This window comes from Dermochelys coriacea, chromosome 27 (genome assembly GCF_009764565.3).
Source record: "Dermochelys coriacea isolate rDerCor1 chromosome 27, rDerCor1.pri.v4, whole genome shotgun sequence".
NCBI lineage: Eukaryota > Metazoa > Chordata > Testudines > Dermochelyidae > Dermochelys > Dermochelys coriacea.
Window position 1 is genome coordinate 6,547,826 of NC_050094.1, and position 12,512 is coordinate 6,560,337.

At 41.9% G+C, this 12,512-nt stretch overlaps 1 protein-coding gene and 1 non-coding gene across 5 annotated transcripts in view; both read left to right on the forward strand.

Moving 5' to 3' along the window:
* TANC2 (tetratricopeptide repeat, ankyrin repeat and coiled-coil containing 2) overlaps positions 1–12,512 on the forward strand; it is a 702,178-nt gene that overhangs the window by 72,970 nt on the left and 616,696 nt on the right. The gene's annotated exons all lie outside the window — the stretch shown is intronic.
* LOC119849198 lies at positions 1,778–1,941 on the forward strand. Its single transcript, XR_005290431.1, has one exon. It is a non-coding gene; the product is annotated as a U1 spliceosomal RNA (small nuclear RNA).

A 12,512-nucleotide genomic window follows, 5' to 3' on the forward strand; every position in this document is an offset into this window, starting at 1 on the left:
TTGTGAGGGTAACACAGAGAGATAAAGAACGGATGTTGTTTGAATGCCAGTAAACATACGCTGCAATGCTTTGTTCTGCAATGATTCCCGACTACGTGCTACTGGCCTGGCGTGGTAGTGTCCTACCACGGTGGACGGAATAAGACTGATCTCTCCAGAAACCTTCTGCAAAGGCTTTGGGAGTACATCCAGGAGAGCTATATGCAGATGTCCCTGGAGGATTTTCGCTCCGTCCCCAGACACGTTAACAGACTTTTCCAGTAGCTGTACTGGCCGCGAATGCCAGGGCAAATTAATCATTAAACATGCTTGCTTTTAAACCATGTATACTATTTAAAAAGGTACACTCACCAGAGTTCCCTTCTCCACCTGGTGCATCCGGGAGGCAGCCTTGGGTGGGTTTGGGGGATCCAGGTCCAGGGTGAGAAACAGTTCCTGGCTGTCGGGAAAACTGGTTTCTCCGCTTGCTTGCTGTGAGCTATCTACAACCTCATCATCATCATCTTTCTTGTCTCGAAAACCTGCTTCCTTGTTGCCTCCCTCTCCATTGAAGGCATCAAAGCACAGTGTTGGGGTAGTGGTGGCTGAACCCCCTAAAATGGCATGCAACTCATCATAGAAGCAGCATGTTTGGGGCTCTGACCCGGAGTGGCCGTTTTCCTCTCTAGTTTTCTGGTAGGCTTGTCTCAGCTCCTTAAGTTTCATGTGGCACTGCTTCGGGTCCCTGTTATGGCCTCTGTCTTCATGCCCTGGGAGATTTTGACAAATGTTTTGGCATTTCGAAGACTGGGACGGAGTTCTGATAGCATGGATTCCTCTCCCCATACAGCGATCAGATTCTATACTTCCCATTCGGTCCATGCTGGAGCTCTTTTTTGTGATTCTGGGACTCCATCATGGTCACCGCTGCTGAATAGCTCTGCACTGAGCTGCAGCTTGCCACGCTGGCCAAACAGGAAATTGAAATTCAAAAGTTCGCGGGCCTTTTCCTGTCTACTTGGCCAGTGCATCTAAGTTGAGAGTGCTGTCCAGAGCGGTCACAATGGAGCACTCTGGGATAGCTCACGGAGGCCAATACCATCTAATTGCGTCCACAGTACCCCAAATTCGACCCGGCAAGGCCAATTTCAGCATTAATCCCCTTGTTGGGGTGGAGTAAAGAAATCGATTTTAAGAGCCCTTTAAGTAAAAAAAGACAAAAAAAAAAAAAAAAGGGCTTCCTCGTGTGGACGGGTGCAGGGTTAAATCAATTTAACGCTGCTAAATTCGACCTCAACTCCTAATGTAGACCAAGGCTGAGAGGGGACATAACAGTTTTCAAGCATATAAAAGGTTGTTACAAGGAGGAGGGAGAAAAATTGCTCTCCTTAACCTGTGAGGATAGGACAAGAATCAGTGGGCTTAAATTGCACCAAGAGCAATTTAGGTTGGACATTAGGAAAAACTTTAAGTGTCATGGTAGTTATCACTGGAAGAAATTACGTAGGGAGGTAGTGGAATCTCCATCACTGAAGATTTTGAAGAGCAGTTAGACAAACACCTGTCAGGGATGGTCTAGATAATACTTAGGCTATGTGTTCACTGGCAACTGAATGACAAAACTTTTTGTCTTTTAGAGGTGTCAAAAATACACTCCTCCTGGTGTGAACAGTGCTTTGACAGCAGGAGAGCCAACAAACAGCGGCTACACGGCGTGCCTTTTAGCAGCATGTCTGTAGTGACCCAGCCATTATGTTAAAAACTACGTAGTGTAGATGTAGCCTGAGTCCTGCTATGAATACTTACATGGCAGGGGAGATACCATGAACACAAAGGTGGTTTTCCCAGGGCGAGGCTCATCCATTGCACTGTGGGTATACTGACCCCTGTCATTTCCCCAAATGCGGGAAACTCGACTGCATAATTTTTGGTAGTGGGGAACTGTGTTCGCGCTCTCCCCTGGTGGGGAAAAAAAAAGAGTGCAGGGGCTGGACTAGATTCTCTCTCAATTTCCCTTCCAGTCCTGTGGTTCTATGATTGACATCTATTAATTTTTAAGATGAGAAAGCATGGGCCCAGTACCAAACTTCCTACCAATAAATGTAATCATTTGAGTACTTTCATATATAAAATGAATTTTAAATTGAACAATTTTTTTTTTAGCACTCTGGTCATATATTACATTTTCTGGCAACAGAATATGCCTTAAATGAAGTCTTGTAGGAGGGGATTTAAGGGAAAGTTTAACGTAATATTGTCCCTCACTCCAGTGCAGTCGTACTGTTTTGCCTAAGCCTCTTCTCTTTTCAGGACTCTGTGAAGTCAGTTTATGAAGTCATACACTACAGTTTTGATTGTGTACATAGAGTGACTTAGTTCATAACTCCTTGCAGTTTGTTTGGTCATTGAAGGCCATATGTTTAAGATATTTCTGAGCATCATTTAGACACTTCACTAGGGGCGACCTAATGAATGGGCTTAAATACAGGGAGACGTTCTTGCTGATAAAGTTCTTGTTTGGAATAAACCTTTAACAGAAAGGTCTTTACTTTTTCCACAAGGCAAAAATCTGTGCTGGAGTAGGAATGTTTCTGTTAAAGGTTTATTCCAAACAAGAACTCTTTCAGCAGAAACACCTCTCTGTATTTAAGCTCATTCATTAGGTCACTGCCACTATGATGATGTGCATTTGCCTTACATGTAAAGAAGTGCTGTTACAAAATAAACATGGAGAGGGTGGTCAAGGAGGAGTGAAAAAGTAAGGATGTGTTTAAAAAAAAAAGTGAATTCATTTGACATGCACTATTAGTTACACAGTGCAAATAATGATTACTGCATCAGTGTAAGCAAGTGTAGACATGCCCTCCTGGTGTTTGGGCTGCTGTTCTCCCTGGTCTCTTTGATTTGCCCTTTGCCAGTTCCTCTCATGCTGGCAACGAACTCTATCACAGATGGAACTCAGTGGTTTCTCTCTCTGGTTGTCTGAAACAAACACAAAATCTTGAAAATTGTATTAAACTGGGAGCAGCTCAGGCCCTCCTTTCTGAGGGATCTGTCTTTTCTCTTCTAATTCAACTTCCACTCCCAGGCTTTACTGGCTGGAGAACTCAGCTTTCTGGCTCTGGCTTTGAAACTCCTCAGCTCTGAATCTGTTCTACAGGAGTCTTTCTCACTCACTGCAGTTTCCTGAGCTTCCTGCTGCTCTTCACAGGGAAACGCATCATTTAACCCAGGTGTGTCTCTTTACTAAAAAGGCAGTTACCAGAAGAAAAGAGGAAAGAAAGAGCAAACCAAGGGAAGAAACTGGGAAGGGAGAAAGAACACAGGGAAGAAGAGAAGGGAGGAATCCCAATAAAGGAAGAAGGAACTGTAAGGAAGAAAGTTAAGTGGGAGGGGCAGAATTATGAGAAGGGACAAGGGAGGGTATGGGAAAGACCAGATAATAAAATAACAAAGTGGAGAACAAATCCTGCAAGAATACAGAGAAAAAGGCAAGAGAATAAAGGAGCAAAGTTAGAGAGAGACAACAAAAGCAAGCAAGTGATATGGAGGAATAGGATGAGGGGAAGAGAGCTAGAGACAAACCTGCAACAGAAGAACTCTGTATTAAAACAGAAGTATTTATACTGGTTGTAGCACATTATTTTTTCAAATCCTATTTCTATTGCATTATATCTAACAGACTCCTTCCTACCGTCTCTGGATGACCTAGTTACAGCACTGCAATTCAATACTCAAGGCTATAGAAAGAAGGAACATTATGACTGCTTTCACTATATTTTATGAACATGACTGCACTAACAAAATGTCTGTAACCTAATGTGTGGTAAGCATAGAAACAAGTGACATGAGACCCAAGAGTCCAGTAACACAGATGCTGAAAAAACACAGTGATAAAAAAAGAAGAGGAATGATTTTTTTAAATCAATCACACAGAAGTAACATATTTAAACAATTCTCTTGAATTTATTTGATTACAGAGGACAGACACTGTTATCTGTATTTGCATGGAACCACAGCAACATCCAATGGAAAAGTTGGCTTAAAGATGTGTATCCCTATAGATACCCAAACCCTCAGATGTGTTCTTTATTCACACAGGGTTTCAAGCAACTTTTGTTCCCAGCATATGAACAATTTTAAGATTGTAATGCACCAAAGAATAGGTTCTTTGAGTAAACTGGAGGAGAAAAAAGGAAGTTAGAATGAACAAACACTATCCAGACTTCAAAGGAATTATCAACTCTCCACTTCATTAGACTATGGTTTTCCTTAGCAAAGCTAATGACAACACAGATCATCTTTTAGGGACTGAACTCATAGTATTACTGAAAAAAGGGATTTAAGTGACATTTGTGCCACTTTCCTTCATTTTTGATCTGCTAGGCTGGCTATCAACCACTATTGCAAGAAAAATGTATGCTTTAGTAGTAGAGGAAATTTGTTTCGCAGCAACCTCCCTGTAACAGGGTGGCAGCTAGAGGGCCTGGGACGAGTCTTCTCTTCTTCTCCTCTTCACTTCTCTTCTTCCCTGTGTTCTTTCTCCCTTCCCAGTTTCTTCCCTTGGTTTGTTCTTTCTTTCCTCTTTTCTTCTGGTAACTGCCATTTTTTACATTTCCCACACTGAATGCATGAATATTTACCAAATGTCTCATGCTGGGAGGATCCATTGGCACCTCTGAGCAGCCTTTGTGCTCCTGAGGGAGTAGGGAAGAGACACTCCAGAAGAATAGTGAAGAAAGCATGAAAAGAAACTGGGAGGGTGGTTTAGAAGCAGTTGGTCTCTGCCCCCTGCTCAGTACCTGGTTTGGAAGCCTTTCTGCATTAAGGGGTGAATGAGTGTGTTCCCCCCAATCTGTGCTCTTCTCCTTTCTCTTTTGCCAACCTTTCATTCTGCTTTGCCCACCTTTGTCCAGATGTTCAATCTGAGACAGTTCTTTGGTTCTCTTAGTTTTTTCCACTACCAATACTGTAGAACAGGTGGTGCTGAGGATGGCAATCTCCACTGCACTCCAAGTTGAGAATCTCAGATTTCATGGTATTTCATTTACTTATTCTGTAACATGTTTGTTGTAATCATAATAATTAGTTTCATGACTTGGTATGTGGTCTGAGAGTTTCATATGCATTCCTGCAGAAATCCAAAATAATGTCATTTTGGTTTTCTTTCCCCCAATGCATCCGATGAAGTGAGCTGTAGCTCACGAAAGCTTATGCTCAAATAAATTGGTTAGTCTCTAAGGTGCCACAAGTACTCCTTTTTCTTTTTTTTTCCCCAACCTACATTTTAAAAAAGTAGATACAGAGGAGTGGGCATAAAATGACTGTCGAATATTACATTATATTACTGTTATGACTTTTATATAGTGCTATCCTTCTAAGCAGGCAGAGTACTTGCTTCACTCAAGCGTGGAACATATACTTTGAGGTAGTGTCATCCATCGTCCTTATTCATGTGGTTGTTCTTTTAATGGCATTTGGAAATAACAATGACCTAAAGCTTAGTTTAAGTTTTCTCTCCCTAGCTAGTCAGTTCTTAGGATTTTCTTCTAATTTCATAATGGCAACGTAAAGATTTTACAGACAAAATCCCAAAATCAAAGAAGTGCAACTGCATTTACATGCCAACTGCAATTTAATCTGACTGCATTGCCCATCCTTATAATTTTAAGGTGTGTGTGTGTGTGTGTGTGTGTGTGTGTGTGTGTGTGTGTGTGTGTGTGTGTGTGTGTGTAAAACAACAAACAATATTTCAAACTATATGGTTAGCCAATAAAAGAGGAATTGAAGATACTAAATACATGCAGTGCAGCTGAGTTAACATTTCTGTTGGAAACTTAAGTTTTGTATTTCCTGACGTTGTTATTCAACTGTGTGGAACCTTAACTTTGCATTTTTTTTTTTTTAAAGAATTGGGGTGAGTGGGTGTAAATTCTGTGTTTAGTAGTCCCAGTTAGCCCTTCAAGTTCACAACTCATTGAGGGGAATGTGATGGGGTTGGGTGAATTCACAACTTCATTGCTATTGTTATAACCAGTCCTGCAGCCATTATTCAGACAAGATTCCCATTAGAATTGATGAGAGTTTTGCTAATGACTTCAGGATTTGGCCATTTGTTGACTGGAAGACTTTCTCTGCACTACTAGGTTAAGTAAGTAGCAGAACATCTGTTTACATTGTGATTTCTATATATTTACATAGGAAGAAATAGAAGAAATGTAATTTTTAAAATGTAAAGGCTTAGACTTCGTGGTATGTTAAGCCCCAGAATCATAGAGTACACCTGAAACTATAGAATCCTAACTTTATTTTCATGATCTGATTGTCTCCTGTTTTTTATATTAGTCATATTGACAACTTAAAAATATCCAACTTCTGTCTGAATTTTATTTTTACCCAAGATAGAGAAAAATATTTTTTCTCCAATATTTTCAGTTTATTTTATAAAAAGAACAGGAGTATTTGTGGCACCTTAGAGACTAACAAATTTATTAGAGCATAAGCTTTTGTGGGCTACCGCCCACTTCATCGGCTGCATAAACTGGAACATATAGTAAGAAGATATATATATACATACAGAGAAAGTGGAAGTTGCCATGCAAACTGTAAGAGGCTAATTAATTAAGATGAGCTATTATCAGCAGGAGGAAAAAAAACTTTTGTAGTGATAATCAAGATGGCCCATTTAGACAGTTGACAAGAAAGTGTGAGGTTACTTAACACGGGGAAAACTATTCAATATGTGTTTTGACCCAGCCACTCCCAGTCTCTATTCAAACCCAAGTTAATGGTACCCAGTTTGCATATTAATTCAAGCTCAGCAGTTTCTCATTGGAGTCTGTTTTTGAAGCTTTTCTGTTGCAGAATTGCCACCCTTAAGTCTTTTACTGAGTGGCCAGAGAGGTTGAAGTGTTCTCATACTGGTTTTTTGAATGTTATGATTCCTGATGTCAGATTTGGGTCCATTTATTCTTTTGCGTAGAAACTGTCTGGTTTGGCTAATGTACATGGCAGAGGGGCATTGCTGGCACATGATGGCATATATCACATTGGTAGATGTGCAGGTGAATGAGCCCCTGATGGCTTCTGTATCTGTCTGTCTGTCTGTCTGTCTGTTCCATTCTATGCATCGGATGAAGTGGGCTGTTTTCCACGAAAGCTTATGCTCTAATAAATTTGTTAGTCTCTAAGGTGCCACAAGTACTCTTGTTTTTGCGGATACAGACTAACACAGCTGCTACCCTGAAACCAGTTTATTTTCTGTTTGACAGTAGTTTCACAGACAGCTGCAGCGGCACAGGAGCTAGCAAACAGAGCTCTAAACAGGGGAGTTTGAGTGGGAGTTCTGTTGGAGGAGAAGGTAGTTGTACTTGGTTTTGTATTTGTATTTGTGTGTGTGTAGGGGTTTTGTGCTGGGAGAGCAGCTGAGCCTGATTAGGGGGTGGGGCTTTGTGCTGAGAGAGCAGCTGAGCCCTGCCTAGGGGGTGGGGCTTCTGACTAGGGGCCCTATAAAGGTAGCCAGCCAGTCAGGCAGCGGCACAGACAGCTGCAACGGCACAGGAGCTAGCAAACAGAGCTCTAAACAGGGGAGTTTGAGTGGGAGTTTGGAAGGGGGTTTGGGTTGTGCTTGTTTGGGGTTTGCTTTTGCTGGGGGGGTGGTCTTTTTGGTGTGGCTTGTGTTTCCCAGATTAACAGGATTTAGGTGGGAAGGAGATGACAGATACAGAGGAAGCTGTGGGAGTGACTCCTGCAGTGAAAGACACATTGAGGATGACTGGATGTGGAAGCTGTGGTATGTACATGATCCTGGAGGGGGGAACCGGTAAGAGTTTTGTCTGCATGAAATGCCGTCTGATAGAGCTGATGGAGGAAAAGATCCGAGGTTTGGAGATGCAGGTGGAAAGTCTGGTTGAGTTTAGGAAGGGGTTTGAGCAGATGATGGAGCAAAGATATGAGGTATCTGAAGGGAAAAGCTCAGACTCACGGATGGAAGCAGGGCTGGGGAATTTTGAGGAGAGACTGGATGAGGAAAGTGGTCAGTGGAAACATGTGACTCAAAGAACCAGGCAGAGGAAAAGACGGGCTAGTGAAGGAGAAATAGAGCTTAGGAACAGGTTTGCAGAGTTGGAAAATGAAGGGGCTCAGCAGGTAGTCGCTGAAGGTGGAAGGGTAAGGAAGAAGAGAAGAGAGGCTAGCCCTATAGAAAAAGGGGAAGAGTCAAGGGAGACTACACCAAATATGAGCCCCAGGAGGATACAGGATGGGTTGAAGAGAATTGTAAGGGAAAATAGGAATGGAAAGAACTTGCAGCCAGAGGGAACAGGGGAGAGACTGGAGAATAGCACTGTCACCAGGAAAAGGCAGGTCTATGTGATCGGGGACTCTTTATTGAGAAGAATAGACAGGCCTGTAACTAGAGTTGATCCTGAGAATAGAAGGGTGTGCTGTCTTCCGGGTGCTAAGATATGGGATGTAGACCTGAGGTTGAAAAGGATCCTCAAGGGAGCGGGAAAGAATCCCCTAATTATCCTTCATGTGGGAACAAATGATACAGCCAGATTCTCGCTGGAAAGTATCAAGGGAGACTATGCTAGGCTGGGGAAGACGCTTAAGGAAATTGAGGCTCAGGTGATCTTTAGCGGGATCCTTCCTGTTCCTAGAGAAGGGCAACAAAGGTGTGACAAGATTATGACTGTCAACAGATGGCTTAGGCAGTGGTGCTATAAGGAGGGCTTTGGGATGTATGGCCACTGGGAGGCATTCACGGACAGAGGTCAGTTCTCTCGGGATGGACTTCATCTGAGTAGGGAAGGAAATAGACTTCTAGGATCGAGGCTGGCACAACTGATAAAGAGAGCTTTAAACTAGGAATTGGGGGGAGAAGGATGGGAGATGTCCAGAAATTCTCCACGCCAGATTTTAGCATTGAGAGGGAAGAAGATGAAGTAAGAAAGGATACAGCCATGGGTAGGAGAATGTATATAAGGAGCGAGGGCGGTGTGGATACTAGTCTAATAGGTTATACTGGCTGTAGAATGACTGTGCCTAATAGGGTACAAAATGTGAGCGAGGCCAAACAGCAAAAATTAAGATGTTTATACACCAATGCGAGGAGTCTAGGTAACAAAATGGAGGAACTAGAGCTACTGGTGCAGGAAGTGAAACCAGATATTATAGGGATAACAGAAACATGGTGGAATAGTAGTCATGACTGGACTACAGGTATTGAAGGGTATGTGCTCTTTAGGAAAGACAGAAACAAAGGTAAAGGGGGTGGAGTAGCATTGTATATCAACGATGAGTTAGAATGTAAAGAAATAAGAAGCGATGCAATGGATAAGACAGAGTCTGTCTGGGCAAAAATTACATTGGGGAAGAAAACTAGTAAAGCCTCTCCTGCGATAGTGCTTGGGGTGTGCTATAGACCTCCGGGATCTAATTTGGTTATGGATAGAGCCCTTTTTAATGTCTTTAATAAAGTAAATACTAATGGAAACTGCGTGATCATGGGAGACTTTAACTTCCCAGATATAGACTGGAGGACCAGTGCTAGTAATAATAATAGGGCTCAGATTTTCCTAGATGCGATAGCTGATGGATTCCTTCATCAAGTAGTTGCTGAACCGACTAGAGGGGATGCCATTTTAGATTTAATTTTGGTGAGTAGCGAGGACCTCATAGAAGAAATGGTTGTAGGGGACAATCTTGGCTCAAGTGATCATGAGCTAATTCAGTTCAAACTAAATGGAAGGATTAACAAAAATAAATCTGCAACTAGGGTTTTTGATTTCAAAAGGGCTGACTTTCAAAATTAAGGCAATTAGTTAGGGAAGTGGATTGGACTGAAGAACTTATGGATCTAAAGGCAGTTGAGGCCTGGGATTACTTTAAATCAAAACTGCAGAAGCTATCGGAAGCCTGTATCCCAAGAAAGGGGAAAAAATTCATAGGAAGGAGTTGTAGACCAAGCTGGATGAGCAAGCATCTTAGAGAGGTGATTATGAAGAAGCAGAAAGCATACAGGGAGTGGAAGATGGGAGGGATCAGCAAGGAAAGCTACCTAATTGAGGTCAGAAGATGTAGGGATAAAGTCAGAGAGGCTAAAAGTCGAGTAGAGTTGGACCTTGCAAAGGGAATTAAAACCAATAGTAAAAGGTTCTATAGCCATATAAATAAGAAGAAAACTAAGAAGGAAGAAGTGGGGCCGCTTAACACTGAGGATGGAGCGGAGGTTAAAGATAATCTAGGCATGGCCCAATATCTAAACAAATACTTTGCCTCAGTCTTTAATAAGGCTAAAGAGGATCTTGGGGATAATGGTAGCATGACAAATGGGAAGGAGGATATAGAGGTAGATATTACCATATCAGAGGTAGAAGCGAAACTGAAACAGCTTAATGGGACTAAATCGGGGGGCCCAGATAATCTTCATCCAAGAATATTAAAGGAATTGGCACCTGAAATTGCAAGCCCATTAGCAAGAATTTTTAATGAATCTGTAAACTCAGGAATAGAACCGAATGATTGGAGAATTGCTAATATAGTTCCTATTTTTAAGAAAGGAAAAAAAAGTGATCCAGGTAACTACAGGCCAGTTAGTTTGACATCTGTAGTATGCAAGGTCCTGGAAAAAATTTTGAAGGAGAAATTAGTTAAGGACATTGAAGTCAATGGTAAATGGGACAAAATACAACATGGTTTTACAAAAGGTAGATCGTGCCAAACCAACCTAATCTCCTTTTTTGAAAAAGTAACAGATTTTTTAGATAAAGGAAATGCAGTGGATCTAATTTACCTAGATTTCAGTAAGGCATTTGATACTGTGCCACATGGGGAATTATTAGTTAAATTGGAGAAGATGGGGATCAATATGAACATCAGAAGGTGGATAAGGAATTGGTTAAAGGGGAGACTGCAACGGGTCCTACTGAAAGGCGAACTGTCAGGTTGGAGGGAGGTTACCAGTGGAGTTCCTCAGGGATCGGTTTTGGGACCAATCTTATTTAATCTTTTTGTTACTGACCTTGGCACAAAAAGTGGGAGTGTGCTAATAAAGTTTGCAGATGATACAAAGCTGGGAGGTATTGCCAATTCGGAGAAGGATCGGGATATTATACAGGAGGATCTGGATGACCTTGTAAACTGGAGTAATAGTAATAGGATGAAATTTAATAGTGAGAAGTGTAAGTTTATGCATTTAGGGATTAATAACAAGAATTTTAGTTATAAGTTGGGGACGCATCAATTAGAAGTAACGGAAGAGGAGAAGGACCTTGGAGTATTGGTTGATCATAGGATGACTATGAGCTGCCAATGTGATACGGCTGTGAAAAAAGCTAATGCGGTTTTGGGATGCATCAGGAGAGGCATTTCCAGTAGGGATAAGGAGGTTTTAGTACCGTTATACAAGGCACTGGTGAGACCTCACCTAGAATACTGTGTGCAGTTCTGGTCTCCCATGTTTAAAAAGGATGAATTCAAACTGGAGCAGGTACAGAGAAGGGCTACTAGGATGATCCGAGGAATGGAAAACTTGTCTTATGAAAGGAGACTTAAGGAGCTTGGCTTGTTTAGCCTAACTAAAAGAAGGTTGAGGGGAGATATGATTGCTCTCTATAAATATATCAGAGGGATAAATACAGGAGAGGGAGAGGAATTATTTCAGCTCAGCACCAATGTGGACACAAGAACAAATGGGTATAAACTGGCCACCAGGAAGTTTAGACTTGAAATCAGACGAAGGTTTTTAACCATCAGAGGAGTGAAGTTTTGGAATAGCCTTCCAAGGGAAGCAGTGGGGGCAAAAGATCTATCTGGCTTTAAGATTCTACTCGATAAGTTTATGGAGGAGATGGTATGATGGGATAATGGGATTTTGGTAAGTAATTGATCTTTAAATATTCAGGGTAAATAGGCCAAATCCCCTGAGATGGGATATTAGATGGATGGGATCTGGGTTACTATAGAAAATTCTTTCCTGGGTATCTGGCTGGTGAATCTTGCCCATGTGCTCAGGGTTTGGCTGATTGCCATGTTTGGGGTCGGGAGGGAGTTTTCCTCCAGGGCAGATTGGAGAGGCCCTGGAGGTTTTTTTGCCTTCCTCTGTAGCATGGGGCATGGTTGACTGGAGGGAGGCTTCTCTGCTCCTTGAAGTTTTGAACCATGATTTGAGGACTTCAATAGCTCAGACATGGGTGAGGTTTTTCATAGGAGTGGTGGGTGACATTCTGTGGCCTGCGCTGTGCAGGAGGTCGGACTAGATGATCAGAGTGGTCCCTTCTGACCTTAGTATCTATGAATCTAGTTTCTATAATCACTTTTGCTGTTTCTGCAACATAGTCAAATTCAATGAGTGTCAGTCTTTTACATAAAAAGAAAAGGAGTACTTGTGGCACCTTAGAGACTAACAAATTTATTAGAGCATAAGCTTTCGTGAGCTACTGCTCAAATGCATCCGAAGAAGTGAGCTGTAGCTCACGAAAGCTTATGCTCTAATAAATTTGTTAATCTCTAAGGTGCCACAAGTACTCCTT